The sequence below is a fragment of the Pelophylax lessonae genome, assembly GCF_965119305.1.
Source record: "Pelophylax lessonae genome assembly, chromosome: 4".
In the NCBI taxonomy this organism is placed as follows: Eukaryota; Metazoa; Chordata; class Amphibia; order Anura; family Ranidae; genus Pelophylax; species Pelophylax lessonae.
In genome coordinates, this window is record NC_138771.1 from 614,151,401 (window position 1) to 614,176,591 (window position 25,191).

At 41.0% G+C, this 25,191-nt stretch overlaps 1 pseudogene across 1 annotated transcript in view; it reads left to right on the forward strand.

Annotated features, from left to right (window-relative positions):
• Positions 1–25,191, forward strand: part of LOC309552831 (A.superbus venom factor 1-like) — a 319,818-nt pseudogene that overhangs the window by 165,312 nt on the left and 129,315 nt on the right. The window contains exons 21-23 of the transcript XR_014226164.1: positions 17,693–17,832; positions 23,541–23,747; positions 24,897–24,963. The product of XR_014226164.1 is annotated as an A.superbus venom factor 1-like (transcript). The remainder of the gene's footprint in view (positions 1–17,692; positions 17,833–23,540; positions 23,748–24,896; positions 24,964–25,191) is intronic.

Genomic DNA, 25,191 nt, shown 5'->3' on the forward strand with positions numbered 1-25,191 from the left:
AAAGGGACTTTTTCTACAGTCAGAGGTGAAGTTCCAGTAACTGGCCTTGCTTAAGGCCAGTATCAGTCAGCGTTAACCAGTATCAGTGAAGTGTTAACCAGCGTCAGAGAAGCGATAAATAGCGCCAAGCAGTATCTTTCAGTGTCCCTGCCTAATTGTGCATAGTTCAGTTGTTGGAGTGTCCCACTTCTCCCATCCAAGTTATCAAATAAACCCTAAAAACCAAAGAAACTGGACTGGTTCTTGTCTGAGGTGCTCACACTTGAAAACATGTCTGAAGGTACTGTTGTTGCTAGCGGTAACCCTGGGCTACCCACATTCAGCCACTCCCATGGGAGTAGGGCTACAGAAGAATAGAAAAGAAAAGCCAATTAATTAAATAAACAAGCAAAAAATTGGGGGAGCAAACCCTGAACATGTATATCTAAAGCCGGTGCAGCTATGGACCAAGCAACATGTATATTAAAAAAGAATAGCGCAACCATGAAAAAGAAATGACTATCAAATATGGAGACAATCCATAAATAAAAATGGGGATTTAGTCCCACCATATGGCCATATCGTGCTCAAGCCCACCACTGCGTCAAAGTACCCCATTATCAGTGGGTCCTACACTATCCATAAAAAAGGGGTGAATCCAGCCTCTCTAACCCTTGGAGACAGCAGGGATAGATGTGCTAATGCACTACAAAGGACTCCTCCTATATCTACTTGATGGTGGACTCTGATAGAGTACAGGTGTGTGTGGGGGGTGGGATGCTGATAATGGGGTACTTTGACGCAGTGGTGGGCTTGAGCACGATATGGCCATATGGTGGGACTAAATCCCCATTTTTATTTATGGATTGTCTCCATATTTGATAGTCATTTCTTTTGCCTGGTTGCGCTATTCTTTTTTAATTAATTAAATACAAAAATTGTGCACAATGACAAAAATATAATGACATATATATATATATATATATATATATATATATAGTTTGTGCGATATTTATAGCTAGTGCAATCACCACACATACATAATCAAAAATAGTCCATGCTTGTGAATTAAACTATTGAGAGAACTCCACATGATGATTCAAAAAACATATTTAAGTGCAGCTTCTTTTCCGTGCATGAAACCAGTGCGTCTCCTCAAGGTGCCCCCCCATCAGAAATAATCTCACTTGAGGTGGTGCAACCACCTCAATTAAGTAGGATCAAAAATTGCTTTTTATGGCTACATCCAATAGGGGTTATGACAGTCCAGATAACATGTGTACAAAATATAAAAAGAGGCCAATGGTGCTTATTCCCTTTTAATTTGTTAACAAAGCCAAGCTCAGGGTACTCACTCTTAATGGTGCTTCCAGTGCACCAAGCTAATATAAGCAAAGCAGTATATTCCGTTCCTGGGATTATTCCTTCTGTCTAAGCAAACAGCCTTCAGACACTCTCTATTCCTCAGCTCCAGGCTGATTCCTGGTGCCCTTAAATATGTTTTTTTTAATCATCACATGAAGTTCTCTTGATAGATTAATTCACAAGCATGGACTATTTTTGATTTATGTGTGTGTGTGTAGTGATTGCACTAGCTATAAATATCACACAAACTATAGATCTATATGCCATTATATTTTTGTCATTGTCAATTGACAATTTTTGTATTTAATTAATTAGGACGTCTATGTTTGATTCACTATTTTAATTTTGCACAATATTTTAGGTCTATGAGTTTGATTTATTTTTGGATATGATCATTCTCAACTCAATATAGTATACACTTGTGGTTTATATGTTTGAAATATGTTTGGTTGGGCACTAATAGCGCGGCAATTTATTATAAAGTGAATAACTCTAGCACAGATTTGGGATTGTGGCCATTGCCAGCAGCTGAACAGGGAATTAGGCAGCTTGCAGGATTTCAAGAATTTAAATAGAAAAGAAAAGAATAGAAAATACAAATAGAATAGAAAAGAATAGAATAGAATAAAATAAAATATAAAATAAAAGTATGTTAAAATCACAATAAAATATTTGAAAAATAAAATGAAAATAAAAGAATAGAGTACAAACAACTAGAATGACATAGAATAGAATAAAAAATAAATAAAAGTAATAGAATAGAAAAAAATAGAATATCATAGAATAGAAAATGAAAGAATAGAACAGAATAGCGTAAAATAGAATGGAAAATAAAAGAATAGAAAAAATAGAATAGAATCAAATTGAATAAAAGAGAACAAATATAGCCATCTTCCCAAATTTGAATTTCAAATAAATTAGAATTTGATGAATTTGAATTAATTTGGAAAAAGCAAATATATGAAATATATCCAAATATATTAAATTGTTCTGAAAACGAATCATTCTAACGAATATGATAAAACAAAATTATTAACTTAATGGACAAATCCAAAATGAAACGAAACCCATTTTTCGGTTGTGCACATATCTAACTTGCACAATATGGCACATTTCCCTTATACATGTGCCCTACTCTAAGTCTGCCTATGGCAGCCACCATATTTTCCTCTGCTTCTTCCGGGTCTGTCATTGTCCCATTCATCCATTGGGTGGCCACTGATGATGTAATTCCTACACGTGTACACAGAAGTTACATAATCCCTGGCACCTGGCTTCTAATAACAGTTGTCACAGTGTATGCAGACAATAACACATTTCTAGAGGAGGAGGAATAATAAATGGATAAGGGGGCCAAAACAACCCATATATCAACCCACTACTTTTAAGCATGGTGTTTCCTCATGTAGGATGGGTATGATTTAGGATGAAGAAGATGTTTCCTCATCAAGGATGGGTGTGATGTAGAATGGGAATGGAATATCTTTATGGAGGATAGTGAGATTTAGGACGGTAAGGTGTTTCCTCATATAGGATGGGTGTAATTTAGAATATAATGGTGTTTCCTCATGTTGGTTGGGTGTGATTTAGGATGAGATGGTGTTTCCTTATGTAGGAGGGTGTGATTAAGGATGAAATGGTGTTTCTTCTACAAGATGCTTGTGATTTAGGATGGAGATGATGTTTCCCTATGTAGAATAGGCCTAATTTAGCATGGGATGGTGTTTTCTTATGTAGAACAGGTGTGATTTAGGGTGGATAGTGTTTTTTTTTTTTTTGGAATGGGTGTAATTTTTGGATGGGAATGGTGTTTTTACATGGGAATTGTTTTTCTTCACGTAAGATGGATGTGATTTAGAATGGTGATAGTTTTTTCTCATGTAGGATGGGTATGATTTAGGATGGGATTGTTTTTCTTCATTTAAGATGCATGTGATCTAGGATGGAAATTATGTTTTCTCGTGTAGGATGGGTGTGATTTAGGAAGGATGGTGTTTCCTCATGTAAAGTAGGTGTGATTTAGGATGGATGGTGTTTTAACATGTAGGAGGGTGAGATTTAGAATGGGATGGTTTTTTTTTAATGTAAGATGGATGAGATTTAGCATGGAGATGTTGTTCCCCCATTGAGGGTGGTGTGATTTAGGATGAGATAGTGTTTCCTTATGTAAAATTGTGTGATTTAGAATAGGTTGGTGTTACCTCATAAAGGATGGATGTGATTTTGGGTTGATATGGTGTATTCTCATGTTGTATGGGTTTAATTTAGAATCATTTAGTGATTTCTCATGTAGGATAGGTGTGATTTAGGATTTGGATGGCATTTCCTCATGTATTTCGGATACGAAATGGTGTTTCCATATGTAGGATAGGTGTGATTTAGGATGGGATGGTGTTTTCCTACGCAAGATAGGTGTGATTTAGGATTGAGATGGTGTTTCCTCATGTAGGATGGGTGTGATTTAGGATTAAGATGGCGTTTCCTAGGATTGGGAACCAGAACTTTTGAACATCGCAAAAATTCAGAACCGAATAATGAATCCCGTTAAAGTCTATGGGGCACGAACTGTAAAAATCAAGTGCTCATTTTGAAGGCTTATATGCAAGTAATTTGGCATGCATTTGTTATGGGGGTCCGGGTACTGCCCTGGGGACATGTATCAATGAAAAACAGTTTGTACAAAACGTCATTTTTTAATGAGCAGTGATTTACTGATGCATAAAAGCATAAAAATGCATGAAAGCATAAAAATTAGAAATACAACAAATGGATGGGAATGCAAGCGCTCCCCACAACAAGTGTAAGTTGGCACAAAACTCACAAATAAAATGCCTCAATGATAAAAAGTCTAATTTAATGTAAAACTTGGCATACATTAAATGACACTTTTTATTATTGAGGCATTTTATTTGTGACTTTTGTGCCAACTTGCACTTGTTGTGGGGAGCTCTTGCATTCCCATCCATTTGTTGTGTTTTTGTACTTTTCTCAGCTGGATCGGAGCATGGGACAGCTGCACCCCTGACATGGACTAACTGGCACCTTTATATATGGTCGTCTATCCCATTCAGCTTGACACCACAGGTGTTTGGGTTTTCTGATTATCCAGTTTACAGCTCTAGGATTTTTTTGTGTGTTCTAAAAATGAGAAATAATAATCCAAATTAAAATTGCCTTTCAATATAGTGCCTGTGGGGTCCCCTTAGTCTACCTGTAAAGTGGCATATTTGTACTGTGTATAGAAGCTGCTGCAGCAATAATTGCATTTATAAAGCCAAAATAATGACATTGTCCCTGCAAGTTTTCTTTATTTTGTAAGCAATGGCTTGCGAAGCAGGTCTGTATGATGAGGCCACAATGTAGTGCACTGGGAACGATTTTTTGGATAAATTCTGGTGTCTCTTCGGCAGACTTCAGATGAAGTAACATGTGCAGAAAAATTGGTCTTTGGGTGTTGGAGATGCGTTCACACCATACCCCTATAGAGGTACTCTTGATGAAAGCAAGAATTGCCTTGCTGTCAAAAACTGAAATGATATGCACCGGATGTTAATTGTGCCCATGAAACTTACATCCAAAAAATATTTCAGACAAAATCAACACCCACGATGCTAGGCAGCCTAAAATTCTTGCAGAGACTCCACATCCTAAAAACACATAATCTTCAGAATCAGGGGCTTCATAGCTGCTGGTAATCCAGGACTGATTCATTTTTATAAATGTCAGATGGTCCAGGGAGTCTGTGGACAGATGCTTTCTATTATCAGTAGCAAAACCTCCAGCATCACTGCATGCTCATTCAGAAAGCATGCTGGATGCAGGGCAGCCCAGCAGCTCAATTGCATACTGGGCAAGTTTTGGTCAATGGGCTATTCTCATGACCCAGTAACCCAGTGGATCGTCAACTAGAAAGCTCTCCATCTCTGTTTTCACCCCTAGATAATCGTCCACCATATGATGCAGACGCTGCCAATGGGATGAGAAAGCTGAGAGCCCTGGGCGGTGAGGACTAAAAAAATTGTGCAATGCATCACTTAGACAGCCCCCTTCTCCACCGCTCCTCTCTTGATCAACAAAAGCCTCAAAACTAAGTTTTCCATGACATTGTAACCTTCCAGAGTCGGGAAAAGCATTAGATAATCTCCTCTTGAAGGTGTCCTCCAGAGATTTAATCTTCTGCTTCCTCTGTGGGGGATGGGATGAGTTCTGAGACTTCCCAAAGGTGGACAAGGAGAGTTACCAACCAATAGTGATCCTTCTCCTTGATGCCACATATTCTTGGGTGCTTTTGCAGGCTTTGAACCATGAGGGAGCCCATGCACTGCAAGTTTGCAGAGGCATAAGAAGCAGACTCCTCGTGGTCACTGAGGATTACAGTATTTGAAACTGCCTCCTCCCAGCCACGCACTACTCCCAAGGTTTCTGGGGAGAGAAAACCATCTCTTAGGGTTTGACATATGTCTTCCCCTGCATTAATGCCTCAAAAACTGCCATAATCCTCCTCTTCCTCCCTCTCCTCTTGTGTTTTCTGTGGCGTGTCTGCATAAAGCGGTCCTTGAGAGAAAAGGAGGTCCTCCTCTCAAGGACCGAATAAAGAGGTCCTTGAGAGGAAAGGAGGTTCTTCTCCTCCTCCCGCTGCTCTGCTTTTAGTGCCCTGTCCATAATACCACTCAGAGTTTTCTCAAGCAGAAACACAACAGGGATTGTGTCACTGATGCATGTATTGTCATGGTTAACCATCCTTGTGGCCCCCTTCAGATGGTGACATTACAGTGCATGCATCCTTCATCAGCAGCCATTAACGTGGGGAAAAAAAGCAGAGCCAGCCTGAGCCTGTTGTTGTGCCATACTCACGCAGGTACTCATTGACGGCCCTCTGCTGCATGTGCAGCCACTGAAACATTGGCAAACTGGAGTTCCACCTGGTGGGCATGTCACAAATCAGACAGTTTACGGGGAGGTGGAATTCCCTCTAAATTTCAGCCAACCGAGCACTGTCTGTGTATGATCACCTGAAGTGGTTAAGACTCTTCTGGCCTGCTTTAGCAGATCTTCCAACCCTGGGTACCTACTTAAGAAATATGGCACCACCAAACTGGGGATATGTGCCAGGCATGGCACATGTGTCAACTTACCCTGTCTAAGGGGGGACAGGAGGTTTGTACCATTATTGCACACCACCATTCCTGGTGCCAGCTGGCATAGCATGAACCACCTCTGGGCCTGCCCCTACAGAGCTGCAAGAATTTCTGCTCAGGTGTGTTTCCTGTCCCCTAGACACACCAACTGAGACACTTCATGGCACCTTTTAGCCTGATTCATTGAAAAGCCCCTTGAACGCTTGGGGGTACTTGTGGTTCGTAGGACAATTCAGCTGAGGAGGGCATGGAGAAGGAGGGGGAAGAGCTGATGAATCTTGCTGGACCACGTGTTAGCAGTAATGTGGACTTTGCGGCTAACTGCCTTACCCAACAATGCCACAACATTGCCTTCCATGTGCTGCTACAGAGCTGGAATGGCATTACTTGAGAATAGAGACTAGGAACTAGGGATGAGCTTTGAGTTCGAGTCGAAGCTAAGTTAGACTCAAACATTGATCGTTCGTCGAATGACGAACAAATGTGCTTCTTCATGGGAAATTCAAAGATCCCATAATGCACTGCGCGCACGCGGCACGTGCAGCACGTTATGTGATTGGCCAAAGCATGCACCCTGACCTCATGCTTTGGCCAATCAAATGATTACATTCATGATTACATGATTACATCATATCAGGTGATAGTTACAGTATTTTAATCGGTCACTTGCATACACCCTATACCCACCACATCTTTACCTATATATAGGGCTATTGATTACATCATATTAGGTGATAGAGTATTTTAATCGGTCACTTGCGTATACCCTATTCCCATCACATCTCTATATATAGGGCTATTGAATACATCATATCAGGTCATTGAGTATCTATCGGTCAGTTGATATACCCTATATTGATCTCTATCAACATCATGTCTGAAAGGCCGACAAGGAGAGGCAGACATGTTGATAGAGATCAACATCATGTCATTTCTGAAACAAACAAACAAGGAGAGGCAGACGCTCACAGGCCATGGAAAGAGGGCAAGCAGCCTCTGTGTCCATTGTGAAAAGTGGTGGTCACAGTCGACATAGTGCATCCTCTGCAGGAGGGGCACGCCCGTCCTTTATTTCAGGTGCTGCCTGTGTTATTCCGCCACAACATGTGGAAGAGTTGGTGGAGTGGATCAATAAGCCATCCTCATCCTCCTTGTCCTCTGACACCCACGCTCAAGGTAGTTTACCTTCCACCGAAGCTGCCAAAGCGGCCCATTTCACAGGATCCTTCTCCACAGCTACTCCTTCTGTCGCCCCACCATCATTCACTGAGGAGTCACCTGAACTATTCGATCATAGTGTCAGTGACATGCTGCTGGAGGATGCGCAGCAATTTGAAAGCTGTGATGTTGGTTCCCAGGTTGATGAAGGAAATAACGTAAGCCTAGTGAGAGGGGGTGACAAGAAACCAGCAGTCATGTTGCCACAGCTGATGCATATTGCCTAGTTTTCTCCAACGATGAGGAGAAAGGGGATGATGAGGTCACTGACTGTACTTGGTTGCCTGACAGGATGGAGGAGGGGGGGAACAACTCCAACGAGGCAGGATGTGCTCCAGGGGTCGCCATAGTAGTAGCCAACCTAATGCATCACAGCACAGAGCTCCACAGGTGCAGGGTGCTGCAAACTCCCCCTGGACTCCCAAAAGTTCATTAGTGTGGGCTTTTTTCAGCACCTGTGCAGTAGATTGCAGCATTGCTGTTTGCAACATCTGTCTGAAGCAGATCAAGTGTGGCCAGAACCAGCCACTTGGGCACCACATGCTTGACAAGACATATGATGACCTGCCATGCAGTCCGTTGGCAACAGTACCTGAAAGAGGCACCAGATCAAAACAAGCATACATCACTTGCTCCTCATCTGTGATCTCTAACCCTACTATACCTCATACCTTCTCAAATACCAGCATTGAAAGGGATGATGGTATAGCAATGAGTGCCACAGAGATTTGCACCCAATCTGCTCGCAGTACACCACCGCTTGATTTGAGCAGCAGGCAAATTTCACTACCCCAGTTGCTGAACCGTAGAAAGAAACACTGTCCCAGCCATCCACATGCTTAGCGTCTTAATGCTAGCTTGGCCAAATTGCTAGCATTATAATTGCTGCCTTTTCATCTGGTAGACTTTGCCCCCTTTCGCGAATTTGTGGAATGTGCTGCCCCACAGTGGCAGGTCCCAAAAAGGCATTTCGGCTCTCTACCATCATGCGGAAGGTAGTGTTTTGGCCTCCTTGGACAGAGAGGTCAGCAGGAAGGCGCACATTACTGCTGACTCTTGGTCCAGCAGGTATGGACAGGGATGTTACATTTTTTTCACGGCGCACTGGGTAACTCTGCTGGCAGCAGGGAAGGATGCAGGACAAGGTTCAATGTTGCAGCTCGTTTTGCCACCACGCCTCCAAAAACCTGGTGCTGGTTCTGCCACATCTGGATACTCCACCACCTCCTCCATGTCCTCTTCTGCTCAATTTTCCTATGAAGCAGCAGTGCTCCCTAAGCGTTCAAGGGCTATGCAGGCAGTCAGGCTAAAAGATGCCATGCCGTGCTTCAGTTGGTCTGTCTAGGGGATAGGAGTCACACCGGTGCAGAGATTCTGTCAGCTCTGCAGGGGCAGGCTCAGAGATGGTTGACGCCATGGCAGCTTAAGCCAGGAATAGTTGTATGCGACAATGGCACCATCCTTCTCTCCGCCCTCCAACAGGGACACTTGACACATGTTCAATACTTGGCACATGTTCTGAATCTGGTGTTGCAGCGTTTATTGAGCAGATGCCTGGGCTTCCAAGAACTCCCGAGGCAGGCCAGAAAAGTCTGTGGCCATTTCCGCCATACGTACAATGCCAGTGCTCGCTTATCTGACATTCAACGGGACATTAACCTGCCCACTAACCGCCTCATTTGTGACATGCCCACCAGGTGGAACTCAACGTTGGCAATGCTGCAGCAGCTGAACACGCAGCAGAGGGCCATCAATGAGTACCTGTGTGAGTATGGCACAAGGACAGGCTCAAGGGAGCTTGGCTTTTTTTTGCCACGCTAGTGGCTTTTGATAAAGGATGCATGCATCGTTCTGTCACCATTTGAGGAGGCCACAAGCATGGTGAGCCGGGACGATGCATGCATCAGTGACACTATCCCTCTAGTCTACCTGCTGGAGCACACGCTGCGTAGAATCATGGACAGGGCACTTGAGGCAGAACAGCGGGAGGAAGAGGAGGACTTCCTTTCCTCACAAGGCCCCCGTTATGCAGATATCATTCCTGCAGGGCTGCAAAACACACAGGAGAAAGAGGAGGAGGAGGATTTCGGCAGCATGGATGTATAGGATAGCATACAGCCGTCTTCAAGGGATGGTTTTGATTCCCCAGAAACCCCAGGAGTTGTACGTGGTTGGGGAGAGGTTTCTCCTGCTTACAATGTCATCCTTACTGACCCAGAGGACTCAGAAACTCATGCCTCCTCCAACTTCCTTTGCATGGGTTCCCTGATTCTCCAAAGCCTGCAAAAGGACCCGAGGATTCATGCTATCAAGGAGAGGGATAATTACTGGTTGGTAAGCCTTCTTGATCCACGTTACAAGGGTAAAGTTGCAGAGCTTATCCTGCCTTTGCAGAGGGAGCAGAGGATGAAACATCTTAAAGAGGCCTTGAAAAAAATTTGTGTACCACCTTTCCAGACACTAAGAGGTTAACATTCTCTAGACGTGTTTCTGAGGCATTGTTCAGCCAAAGGAGGAGCGGTGGACAAGGCAGCCGGCTGACCGATACCTTAAAACAGTTCTTTAGTCCTCAGCAGCGCTCAGGGCTGTTAGGTTCAAGCAGCCATCAGCAGCGTCTCCATCATATGGTGCATGATTATCTAGGCGCCAGACTTGGAGACCTTTCCAGCTGAGCATCCACTGGGTTACTGGGTCTTGAGAATGGACCACTGGCCAGAACTTGCTCAATATGCAATGGAGCTACTGGCCTGTCCGGCTTCCAGCATGCTTTCCGAACGGACGTTCAGTGATGCTGGAGGTTCTGTGACGGACAAAAGAGTGCGTCTGTCCACAGACTCTGTTGACCAGCTGACTTTTATCAAAATTAACCAGTCCTGAATCAACAAGAGCTATTAAGCCCCTGATGCTGATGTAACAAATTAAATTTGCTAGGGGTCTGCCATCCCTTGAAGACTGCATATGCTGCCTATCCTATTCCTCTACCTAAATTCTGCTAGCTTCCAACAATGTTTTTGGTTTAGGTCACTACCAACCCCCAAGGCCTAATTTTTCTGCACTTGCATGACAGGTGCATGCAATTTAAATGTCGTATGTAATTTTCAACAGCAGGCCCTGTCCCTATGCCCTGCTAACTGTGAGGGGTTACGGTGTTCAGGCACCACCAACACCAAAGGCCCAATATTTTTTCACCTGTATGACAAGTACATGCAATTTCAAATTTGTAGGGAATTCTTACCAACGGGTCCCGTTCCTGCACCCAGCAAGAGTTAACTGTAAGGGTTTGGTTACAGTGTTCAGGCACCACCAACAGCAAAGGCCCAATTTTTGGCACCTGTATAGTACATGCAATTTCAAATTTATATGATATTCTTACCAGAAGGTCCCATTCCTGCACCCAGCAAGAGTAACTGCGAGGGCTTGGTTACGATGTTCAGGCACCACCAACAGCAAAGGCCCAATTTCTGGCACCTGTATAGTACATGCAATTTCAAATTTGTATGGAATTCTTACCAGCAGGTCCCATTCCTTTGCCCAGCAAAAGTAACTGCGAGGGGTTGCGGTGTTCAGGCACCACCAACAACCAAGGCCCAATTTTTCTGCACCTGTATGACAAGTACATTTGATTTGAAATTTGTATGCATATTTGTAGATCACATTTTTTGCTTTAGAAATGTCAGTATTGCTGCAGCAGGCTACATACATCATAGAGATACACTACTTTACAGGCACATTCAAGGGACCCCCCCCAGGTACGATATTTGAAGGAATTTTTCATTTTTATAGTTTCACTTTAAGCCTCATTAAAATCAGTAAATCACTGCTCCTTTAAAAACAATAGTTTTTAAAAACTTTTTTTTTCATTGCTACATGTTTCCCAGGGCAGCACCCAGACCCCCATACGCTATTTTGGGGCAATAACTTGCATTTAAGCCTTCCAAATTAGGCCTTTTGATTTTCGAGGTTCGAGTCCAATTGACTTCGATCAGGTTCATTTGTTCGAACAAACTTTTCCTCTGTTTGCGGTGTTCTGGTGTGAACCAAACCGGGGAGTGTTTTGCTCATCACTACTAGGAACCTGCCATTGTGAGAAGGGGGCAGAATCCACCAGACGGAAAGGCAGAAGTTGTAAAGCCAGCAGCTTTGACAAGCTTGCATTTAGACGCTGGGCATGTGGGTGTCAGTAACTGTATTTTTTTTTCTTGCTGCAGCAGATGGGGCAGAGAAATGTGCTGGCTATAGTCTACAGCTGGTGGTTTGCTACTGGCAGATGTGCTGCAAGCATCTTGCATACCCTGCGCTATGCCATCATCCCTGCCAGTGGAGGCTGCTAGGAGGTCATGAGGTATAGCGGGGGCAGACTGAGGTGAAGGAGGAGGAACAGAATTGTTTGTTTTGTGTAGCTTTCAGGTGCTTTTGCCAATGAACTGAGTGGTGAGAGGTTAAATGCCTAGTCATGCATGTGTTACACAAATGGCTGGTGTTTTTGTCACGTTTGATGTGTGTGAGACAAAGTTTGCAAATTGCAACAGTGTCATCGGCTGCACATGTGCTCAAAAAGGCCCAGAGCGCTGATCTGTTGGAAGTGGGCCGGGAGATAACAGATCCACAATGTGATAGAAAAGGGTGGCTGCTCTCTAATCTTCCATGATGACTGCCTCGTTGGGGTTGTGCCTCATCCTCACTTACCTCCTCTGCTCTATCCAACACCCAAATCGCGTCAATGACCTCATCATCATCATCTCCTCCATCCTCATTACCACTGGAGACAACTTGGCAGTGCGCTGTGCCTGGAGGAACATGACTGCCAATTTGTGTACCAGTATTCTCCCCTCTCTGTAGGCTTATGTTCCTACCTTCCCCAACCAACATCTGAATAAAGTAATGGCTGTGCATATTCAAGGAGAAAGTGGCTGAAGCTGTGTTCAAATAACCCAGCTGACTACTCCATGCCTGATGCTGAGGCTATAACAGGGATAGATGTGGACAAGAAGACAGATTTAGCTATTCACTACACTCACACTAACTGAACTATCACTAGATTCACACTAAAATGACACTAAAGTAAAAATGAATGGTCACTACACTCACACTGACTTAACTATCACTCTAAACTGATATTCTACACTGACAATATAATCAGAATAGTACACTATAGCACACTAACTCTCTATTAGCACTGAACAGAGCCCTGTTCTATCTCTCTCCACGCCGATATCGCGCTACAAATGGCCGCTATTGAAAGAATACTTTTATCGCGTGGGGCAGAACTAAAAAACAATGAGCCATGATTGAATAGAGTCGTCATTATTTTCTCCAATCATGGCTCTGACAGTGCTCTGGGCCCTGATTGGGCAAAGCTTTCATTGCTTCAGCCAATGAGGGCTTCCAATGCACTGTGCGGCGGCACAGTGCATTGTGGTCATTCTGCAGGCTGAACAAACAGTCGAACACCCTGATTTTGAGTGTTCGTCGAATAGGTGAACAGCCATGTTCGGGTCGAACCATTTGTCCATCCCTAGTGTTTCCTCATTTGGCATGGTTTTATTTTGAATAGAATGGTGTGGAGGTGAGATCAGGCATAGATAAATGTAGATAAAGTAGGCAGAGAAGAGGGGAAGAAATGAAGCAATAGAGAAAGAAAATTGACAGGACACTCGGTACCCTGATATGCTACTGGGCCAAAATTCCTATAATAAGGAAGAAGCTGGTGTATGTGATCAGAGCCTTACCCCAGGGGAAAGGAACCAATGGGAGAGGAAGGAAGTCTCTGACTCCCATAGATTCCAAGGCCAGAATATAGCCACAAACCTCTAGGTGATAAGAGAAAGGAAAATAGGAAGGGGAGGGGAGAGGGAGAGAAGGGGAGGGGGAGGGAGGGAGGGTAATTTTCCCAATATGGATCTCAATGCATGTATTTTCTTTTTTATCTGTCGATTTGTTGTCTCTTGCTGATCTGTCTACATCCCCCCCCCCCCCCGCGACCTATAACTTAGACATACCTTTCAGTATTCCTGTGAGGCCTCCGCGTAAGGGGAGGAGGGGAGAAGAGGAGATAAAAGGGAATAGATATTCAATATGAACAAGATTAAACTTTTAACGTATAATGTGAATGATTTAAATGCTCCGGTAAAAAGACATAAAATCCTTAAAGAAATCCAGCATTACTCCGCTAGCATAGTTTGTTTTTTTTACAAGAAAGACATATATCACATGACTCAAGGGTTAAATTCTACTCAAAAAAATATCCAATATGGTACTATGGAGATTCAACAACAAAAAGAACAAAGGGAGTGGCAATAGGATTTGCAAAAGACATAAGGTTTCAAGAAAGGGAGAGGAGGACAAGTCCAGAGGGTAGATACATGTTTTTGAAGAGAGAATTATGTGGTGAAGAGTATATGTTGGCAAATATATACTGCCCCAATAAGAACCCACTATATTACTTAAAGCAGATTTTGAGAGAACTTATGGAAATTAAAGTAGGTAAAGAGATAGTGGCAGGAGATTTCAATTTCTCAATGGATCCACGGCTTGATGTATCGAGGCGTGCCCGGAGGAGAGAAGTGTATCAACTCAAGTTACTGAAAAAAACATTATACCAATATCAATTAATAGATGTTTGGAGAATCCAACACCCAAATGTAAGGGATTATACATTTTTCTCCTTTGTACATGGGATATATTCAAGACTAGATTATATATTGGTAGAACATAGATTACTAGACATTGTAGGTAAAACATCTATTGAAGTAATAACAATGTCTGACCATGCACCAGTAATAACAGAAATTAGGATGACAGAGGAACAGAATAAGACAAATAATTGGAGAATACATGAGATACTAATACAAGATCAGGAGTCGGAAGGGAAAATAAAGAAAGAAATAGAACATTAGTTCCTGATAAATAAGACACAAGAAGTAACAAAAGCCACGGTATGGGAAGCTCATAAAGCCTACATCAGGGGTATTCTGATATCAATAGGGACTCAGAAAAACAAAAGACTGAATAGGATAAACCAAATATTAAAGGAATTATATGAATTGGAACAAAGACATAAAAAAGGAAAGGAAAAAGATATACAACATCTGTTAGTATTAAAAAGAGATTAGTTAAATATGTTAAGAAAACAGGAAACAAGCCGAATCTTTAATAAAGTAAGTAAAGAAAGATATCACCAAACCGGGAAAATATCTAGCAAACGTACTAAAGAAGAAGTCAATAGGCTTCATAGAAAAAATGGAAAACCGCTCAGGGGAATTAGTATATTCAACAACACAAAAAAGAAGAAGTATTTCAAATGTTCTATAAAACATCATCTACAGTAGGACCATTGGATGAACCAATAAAAGAACTAGAAAGGAAGAAAAGAATACTAACTTGCTTAAAAGAAGACAAACTGCCTAAAGTAAGAAAGGAAAAAGTGTTAGAACTAGAAAGTCCCGTAATGCAGGAAGACATTTTTAACTAACTAAGAGATACAGCTATGAGGAAAAGCCCAGGACCAGATGGTTTCTCTGCTATCTATTATAAAAAAAATTTAAACCACTATTGGTACCAAAGCTATGTTCATATTGGAACTCTATGGGGTAAGGAAGTAAAATGAGAAAGGAATCATTGTTGGCCTATATTACAGTAATACAAAAAGAAGAGAAGGACATAACGTAATGCTCTAGCTACAGACCTATATCACTGTTAAATGTTGATACAAAAATTATATGCCAAAATACTAGCTATCAGACTGAAAGCATTATTGCTGGAATGGATTCATAAAGATCAAGTTGAATTCATCCCTGGGAGAGAAGGGAGAGACAATGAACTGAGAACATTGTTACTCTTACAAAAAAGTACTTAAAGAGGGGCCCCCAGCCCTGCTTCTGTCAGTAGATGCTGAAAAAGTATATGGCAGGGTGGACTGAGGTTTCATGTTAGCGACACTGGAGGTAAAAGGGATGGGCCCAAGAATGATCCAGTGGATTAAAACATTCTAGAAGTACCCAACAGCAGCAATTAAGATAAATGGAATTCTATCTCAGTCCTTCGAATTGAATAATGAAACTAGACAGGGGTGCCCCTTCTCTCCCTTATTTTTTGCACTATTGCTGGAACTTCTACTTGCAACTATTAGAAACAGTATAGATATAGGGACAGATTTTTTATTTATTTTTTACCAGGGAATAAAACACTGTTTGGGAGTTGGATAAAGGATAAGAACGCACAATAAAAAGATATTATGAAAAAAGAGAGATATGTACACTACAGGAATTAAGACAAAAAAGAGAATTATTGCTGATTAATGAAATAAGGAATCACCAAATAGAGCACTTTATAAAGAAACTACCTCACCCAATAAAATCAGGCGAAAATGTATTACCATTTGAAAAAATGCTCAGCTCACCGTCTGCGCCAAGGCACTGCATTTTCCAGGTATATACGACTCTTACCAGGATCGCGGAACCTGAAACCTATCTGGGTAAATGGGAGGCAGAGCTTGATGCAGACTTGAGCAAACAAGAAAAAGAGAAAATATTGAAATTAGAAGACGGGACAACAATAGATGTAAATACGAGAGAAATGAACTATAAATGTCTATCAAGATGGTATATAACACCTGCTAAAGCACATATCAGAAAAATCATTTTGTTGGAGAGGATGTTGGGTAATTTGAACAATGGCACAAATATGGTGAGAATTCTCAAAGATACAAGAATCCAGGGAATAAGAGGAGTAGAGATGACAAAAAATCCTGAAACCTATCTATTCCATAATACTAAACTGACAATTAAGCAATATAAAAAGGTGACATCACATCTAATAAATGCAGCAAAATCTCTAATTCCAAAATTCTGGCAAGTACCAGAGAGTCCAACGTTGGGAGATTGGGTTAAAAATATTATTTATTATTATAATTATTATTTATTTATTATTTATAATATGGAAGAACTGTATTACTATGGGAAAAAAGTAAATAGGAAAATTTATAAACATCTGGTTAGATAGAATTTAAGTACAATTAAAATTTTTGAATCAAGGGAAATTTGAAACAAAACAGAGGGAAGGAATAGAGGAAGAAGGAACTTGCAAGAGATTAAGACGCAAGTGGGACAGGGGAAATGGGGGAGGATTTATGGAAGTAAATGTTTGTATTTTGTTTATTGGAAAACTAATAACCTCTCTATAAATAAAAAAATGATGGTGTCTACTAATGTAGAATAGGTGTGATTTAGGATGGGATGAGGTTTCCTTGTGTAGCATGGTGTGAATTAGATGAATTAGATGAGATGGTGTTTTTACATGTGAGATGGTGTGATTTAGGATGAGATGGTGGGATTTAGGATGAGATGGTGGGATTTAGGATGGGATGGTGGGATTTAGGATGAGATGGTGTGATTAAGGGTGAGATGGTGGGATTTAGGATGGGATGGTGGGATTTAGGATGGGATGGTGGGATTTAGGATGAGATGGTGGGATTTAGGATGAGATGGTGGGATTTAGGATGGAATGGTGGGATTTAGGATGAGATGGTGGGACTTAGGATGAGATGGTGGGATTTAGGATGAGATGGTGTGATTTAGGATGGAATGGAGGGATTTAGGATGGGATGGTGGGATTTAGGATGAGATGGTGGGATTTAGGATGAGATGGTGGGATTTAGGATTGGATGGTGGGATTTAAGATGAGATGGTGTGATTTAGGATGAGATGGTGTGATTTAGGGTGAGGTGGTGTGATTTAGGATAAGATGGTGTTTTTTCATGTGGAATAGGTTTAATTTGGGGTGAGGATGGTGCTTCCTCATGTAGGACGGGTGTTCTTATGGATAGGGATGGTGTTTGCTTATGTAAAATCAGTGTGATTTAGGATGGGATGGTGTTTTTACATGTAGAATGGGTGCGATTTACTATGGAGATGTTTTTTTTTTCTCATGTAGGAGGTTTTTTTATTTAGAATGATGATTATTTATGTTTTGCTTTTCTGCATTTTCATTGGCAGGAATCTGTATATCTAAGCCACATGATATCCAGGTCCAGCTAACCTTCTTCATTGACCTCCGACTTCCATATGCTGTGATAAGGAATGAACAAGTTGAGATAAGAGCTATTCTCTACAACTATGGCAACAGTGATCTCAAAGTAAGTGAATCAGTTTACTAGTACACATTTCTTGCAAGCTAAGCCCAAGTGATAACATGAAATAATGAATAACTTGAACATATTAGTATTTGTATGATTTTACTAATACAATTTTAAAGATGGTTGACCATACACTATACAATCTTATTGTGCCATATTATATCCACCTTGAACTAAGTAGTATATAGTGCAAGGGTCTGTCTGATTTAATACTAACTGAATTAGGTATTTAGGTTTTATTGATGGCTTTGATTACTTTAACTACTTGCTGACAGCCCGCCGTGCATATATATATATATATATATATATATATATATATATATATATAAATTGCGGCAGGCTTGCTCGGCTGCGCACATCGCCGTACTTGTGCTGTTGTAAACACAGCAGATCTTTGTTCTCTCTGGAATCAACACAGAGCGCCTGTGATCCTTCTATTTAGGAACACAGGTCTCTGTGTTGATTCCACAAGCCCACCCCCCTCACAGTTAGAAAACACCCCCTAAGAGCACACTTAACCCTTTGATCACCCCTGGGTTAACCCCTTCCCTGCCATTGTCTCTATTACAGTAACAGTGTTTTTTTTTTTTTTTTAGCACTAATTACTGTAGTAATGTCACTGGTCCCCCCAAAATTGTCAGTTAGGGGTCCGATCTGACCGCCGCAAAGTCGCAGTCCCACTAAAAATCACAGATCGCCGCCATTACTAGTAAAACAATAAATAATTAAACAAAAATGGCATAAATCTTTCCCCTAGTTTGTAAACGCAATAACATTTGCGCAAACCAATCAAAATACGCTTATTGGGATTTTTTTTTTTTTTAACCAAAAATATGTAGCAGAATACAAATTGGCTTAAAATGATGAAAAAATTAGAATTTTACTTCTTTTTTTTTTGGGGGGGGGGGGGGGATGTTTTATATAGCAGAAAGTGAAAAATCTATTTTTTTTTCAGAATTGTCGCTCTTTTTATGTTTATAGCGCAAAAAATAAAAATCGCAGAGGTGATCAAATTTCACCAAAAGAAAGCTTTATTTGTGGGAAAAAAAAGACATCAATTTGATTTGGGTACAGCGTCGCACGTCTGTGCAATTGCCTGTTAAAGTAAGGCAGGCAAAACCTTCCGGGGCTGAAGTGGGTAAAAAAGATTGTACAATCAGATTGTATACAGCAACTATTTTCAATCGGGGTTCCTCTAAAGGTTGCTAGAGATTCCTTGAGCTGTAGATGATAGACCTCCCATCTGTTGGTGTCTGCATAGTTCCTGGGCCAATACCACTTGACAAAGCCAACAGCATGACACCAATGTATCTTTTTGGCTGTCCGTAATGGTGGAATTCTGACCGCCACTTTAACCGCTTTCCGACCAGCCGCCCCAGATGTACTGCGGCAGGCTGGCTCCTACAGGCAAATCGCCGTACATGTATGGCGCTCGCTTTGGGGAGTCTAGGGGGCGAGCGCGCGCCACCGCCAGCACATTCTCGCCCCCGCTCGTCAGCTGGGAAGCCAGTGCGTGTGTCAGGTGGCTCCGATTGCCGCCTGACACCCTCAATCTCTCCCCGCTGACAGAGAAGGACAGACGGTTGATGTAAACACAGCTGTCTGTCCTTCTCCCTCAGATGATCAGAGACCATGTGATCCTGCTATAGAGGATCGCATGTCTCTGTGATCATCTCACAAGCCCCCCCCCCCCACAGTTAGAATTACTCCCCTAGGCTTACATTTAACCCCTTGATCACCAACAATATTAACCCCTTCCCTGCCAGTGTCATTATTACAGTAACAGAGCATATTTTTAGCACTGATTACTGTAGTAATGTCACTGGTCCCCCCAAAAGTGGCAAAAATGTCAGTCAGGGGTCCGATCTGTCCGCCTCAATGCCGCAGTTCTGCAAAAAATCACAGATCACCGCCATTACTAGTAAAATTAAAATATAAAAACAATAAAAATTACATAAATCTTTCCCGTAGTTAGTAGACACAATAACGTTTGCTCAAACCAATCAAAATACACAATCAAATGCGATTTTTTTAATTTATTTTTTTTACCAAAAATTTGTAGCAGAAAACAAATTGGCCTAAAATGTTAAAAAATGTCAATTTTTAATTTTTTTTTTTTTTTTGAGAATGTCATATAAAAGAATGTGAAAAATATTTTTTGTTTTCAAAATTGTCGCTCTTTTTTTGTTTATAGCCCAAAAAATAAATATCGCACAGGTGATCAAATACCGCCAAAAGAAAGCTCTATTTGTGGGGAAAAAAGGACGTAAATTTTGTTTGGGTACAGCGTCGCACGACCGCACAATTGTCCGTTAAAATAACGCAGTGAAGAAATCGCAAAATAGGGCCTGGTCAGAAAGGGAGTAAAATCTTCCAGGGCTGAAGTGGTTAAAGTGGGGTACACACTAGTAGAAAATCTGCCAAAAATTCCCATCCGAAGTAAAATCGTACGATTTTCGGCTAGTGTCTACACAACTTTCAGCAGCCGATGCCGACATTTTCAACAAAAAAAAAAACGGAGGGACAAACACCAACATTTTAAAAAGTCCGTCCACAGACGACCAATTTTCGTTTAATGTGTATGCAGCACATCCGCGAAAAATCGGATACGAAAGACTGCGCATGATCTGAAGTTGCTGGCAACCCGGAAGTCTAGGAACAAATGTTCCAAAAAAAAAAAATCGGACGAGAAATTTCGTGAACATTTATGCACTGTCAACTAAAAACGGTTATGACCGCTGAGCAAGAGAGAGAAAAATCGGAGGATATTTCGCTCGATTTTCGTCAAGTGTGTACGGGCCATAAGGGTTGCATTCTTCCTACTAACCACCAATATAACAGACATTTTTCCCATGGACTCTCAATGAATTGGCTTTAGTAAGGGTTACTTGATTCATGAAATTTGCTTTAGGGGTTCCTCTGGGGTTAAAAGGTTGGGAAAGGCTAGTACAGGGATCCTCAAACTATGGCCCTGCAGCTGTTGCAGAACTACACATCCCATGAGACATTGTAAAACTCTGACATTCAGAGACATGACTAGGCATGATGGGAATTGTAGTTCCTGAACAACTAGAGGGCCATAGTTTGAAGACTCCTGGGCTAGTATATAGTATGGCCAGCTGTGATCTCTAACAAATAATATATAAACCAGAGATTAGTGTCACTTTAAATTGGTTCCGACAAACTACGTTTGTAAATTTATAAACATATAGGGGTCTATTAAAAAAAATACTGTGTGGATGTCTCTTGCATTTGCACAGCCACCACAAATAACCCCCATAATATGCCGAACACATTTATTTTCTATGGTCTTCAGCTCCATCCAGGGGCCGTAATGCTGTATTTTTCTGCATGGTGGCCACTAGATGGAACAGATAATCATGGAAATACAAGTATCAGGCAGATTATGGGGGTTGAGAAGGCTATCCGAGTGTTTTAGACACTTGCACAGCAAGTTTTCCTTATATGTAGATCCCTATACTTTTATAAACGTACAAAATTTTAAGAAAATGTGCACAGTTGTTCTCAAAGTTCATATTAAAGCTGATCGCCAGCCCAGCTTGTAAAGGCTCCTCTTCTGTACTATATATAAAATAAGTCGCGCTGAATGAAAGTGAACAAATCAATGTCCAAAACCAAAACAAAAAATAAATAAATGAATCAAGTCCCAGTGCAAAAAAGTCCTAGTGAAAAACAGATAATCTTCAAATTGATGTGACTAATAAAATCCACACTTAAGGATCCGAAAACTTTTAGGTGATGTGGTTACCAGACAAACAATAAATGATTGCAGCGATAAATCATGAAGGAGTGAACTTGATTGTAGAAGACACATATGATGAACTCCCAAGAATAAGGTCATAAAATCATGGAAAAAAAGAAAACGCCATAGCATAATACCATAACGATAATTATTCCTTAAACACCCTAAATTACACCATGCAGGAGGTGTATAATCCGTCACCAGATGTGGGGCTGCTTACCAAAAGAAAATATTGTGCAGGCATATAACACTCCCCAAATGAGTGATCACAAAGACAGATGATATTGAAAATGGAAGAAGACCACCACCAATATGAAAGCCGCTTTACCAGATTGAGGATGGATATAGGGAGATAGAGAAAAATCCCAAATGTACCAGGACCACCAACACTGACAATATGGGCCCCTTACTGGACTCAGATAGTAATTGCGCAATGTATGGTATCAAACAGATCCAATCCACCGACATTCACCACCGATAGATAACTCACACAGCAGGGTCAGGGTTGAGGATGATCCCAAAGGATGAGCCAATAATCTCAGTAGATGGACAAACCAATCCCAAATATAAAGAAAAACGCCAATAGTGTAAAATCGTAACCATTGGTTTATTAAATAAAGGAAACACACTTACATTCTGTTAAAAGCAAAAGAGCATGAAAAGCCGCCGGCCGGATGGCAAGGCACATCCGCTCGCTTGGAACGCTTCCAGTGATGACGTCAGCACGCCGTGACCTAACGACGTTTCGTCCTAGAAGACGTTTTCAAAGGTTCCTCTTCTGTACTGAAATGACTTACTCTTTTTTCACTGTACACTGTGAGCTTATTACACTGTGCATTAGAAGGAAGCATAATATTTAATATTGATTCACTATTTTTGAATTATTTGATTCACTATTCACTATCACGTGATTTTGCTAGCATTCACTATTCATATATGTACTATTTTCTTCTATTAGATATAAAAATTAATTTTTTTGATACCATGTAAGATATCCGTTTAAAAAAAATCTGTATCTGTTCTGATATATTCATTATTGATTCCATATTGGTTATTTAGGAGTTGCGCCATCCTTTCTCTATTTAAGTTTGTCACATTTGTGTATATTGCACACTTAAAGGGGCAGCAGGCAACTGATCATATTTATTACATACCAGGCGCCTTCACACAGTTCTTCAGTTTCATCATCTAGCCCCTCTTCACCAGTCTGTTTCTGACTTGCCACTTTCATTCATTGGATTTCAGTTTTGTCAATCATAGAGACTCGGCATCACAAGTGGGCATTACCTAGGGAGGTCTTCTGTATTCAAGAAGCTATATATACAGTACAGACCTTCCCACTAGCCATAATCTCTCTGCATTTTATAGAGAAGCTCAGAGACACAGTAATTACATCACTGGGTGGAAAACAAGGTATTTAAAGTCTATGTAAACCCTCTACTTGTAAAACAACCCATGCAGATTAAAATAGAAATGAAAGGCAAAACATCTTTGTATAGATATAAAATAAATTATAAATATCCTTTTTCCCCCTTTTTTTTTTTTTTTTTAAGTGATCATATACCCTCTGTTCTCAGCTGCATAAGTGATTCAGAGAGCTGGGGGTGAACAACAGCACCCTGGTCTTCCCAGTAAATGATGTGCAGGGGCGGGGGGTGGGGCATGTCAGGACAAGGCTGAGTTCTCAGCACAGCTAGAGCACCAGGCTGTGCCATCATGCTTAGTGTCACGCAAGTACATGGTACATCAGGCACATAGCAGGAATATAAAATTTTGGGTTTACATATTTATTAATGAAAACAGCAAGTTTTTTTTTTTTTTTTTTTTTAATAATGTCATTAGCATGTTGATAAGGTGGTTGGAAAGGATAAACCTTAAGCAGATTCTACTTCAGCTTTAAACTCATGTAATTTTTGTATTTGTATATATTTTTTGTCTGGTTTAGGTACGTGTGGAGTGGACTTACAATGAACATTTCTGCAGTCTCTCTACTGCCAAGAGTAAATATCGCCAATTTGTGACTGTAAAGGCTGCCTCGTCTCTGGCCATACCTTTTATCATTGTTCCTCTGACTTTGGGCTATCACGACATTGAAGTGAAAGCAGCTGGACAGGCTGTCTCAGATGGTGTGAGAAAGAAGCTGAAGGTTGTGGTGAGTACAAAAAGATTGTTAGAGCATCTGTCAGGTTTATGCTGCCTTCTGGGTCTCTGTTGAGGAGAAAAACATGAAGTGATGGGACATTTCTTCTACAGGGACACAGATATACATTATATTGACAAAAGTATTGGGACGCCTGCCTTTACATGCATTTAATGGCATCCCAATTCTTAGTCCGTAGGGTTCAATATTGAGTTGGCCCACCCTTTGCAGCTATAGCAGCTTCAACTCTTCTGGGAAGGCTGTCCACAAGGTTTAGGAGTGTGTCTATGGGAATCTTTGACCATTCTTCCAGAAGTGCATTTGTGAGGTCAGGCACTGATATTGGATAAGGCCTGGCTCGCAGTCTACGCTCTAATTAATCTCAAAGATGTTCTATCAGGTTGGGGTCAGGACTCTGTGCAGGCCATTCAAGTTCCTCCACTCCAAACTCGCTCATCCATGTCTTTATGGACCTTGCTTTGTGCACTGGTCCAAATCACTTGGAGGGGGATTATGATGTGGGGTTGTTTTTGAGGGGTTGGGCTTGTCCCCTTAGTTCCAGTTAAGGGAACTCTTAACCTCCCTCGCGGTATGATTCTGTCAGGAATTACATACCAAAAGCGGTACAATTCTTTTCATGGAAATTTGCCGTTATGTATTATAGGCCTACAATTCTTAGTAATTACTGACTTAAACCTGACCAAAACAAGAGTCTAGTAGACATCCCAGATGTGATAAATTTGAAACACAAACGCATGAATTATAATCTAATCAATAATATAATTTTATTATTTAATATATAATATAGTGGCAGGGTGAATCAACAGCCTGGCTGTTTCAAAAGATAGGAGTCCTCAACATTGTGCATAGTTAAACAGAGTATCCCACTATTTCCTTCTCTTATCCCCATTTTACAATAAAATACAAAAACAACCCAATTCCCCTGGACTGATTATTGGAGCAAGCTGAAGAGGAAAATTAAGAACTTTGTCTGTCATGACTGTGTGCTGGTAATTCAGGGGGACCCGAACAGTGAATATCTGGCAGTCCCTTAGCAGACCAAAAGGGAACAAATAGGAGAAGTTAATTATTAGGGTTTACATACACTTTAACTTTTGAAAGATAAGAAATCATGCTTTTCATGTGTTTTTTTTTTTTCAGCCGGAAGGTAAACGGGTTGTGCAGACCTTAACAAATGTTGTTTTAGATCCCGAGGGAAGAGGAAGAGGTCTGTAAATGTCCACTCTTTGGATACAATATGTTACTTCTATGTTTATTGCCATTTATAGTACAGGACGTCTACCAAAAACTGGATACCATTGGAATTAAATCGGCCATTGTTCTGTCATGTTTGCTTTTTAGGCTCTATTGACACCTGGGAATTCTGGAATTGTGGGCAAAATCAGGCAAAATTTGCCCTCAATTTCAGAATCTCAGCAAAACGCGGGATGCATTT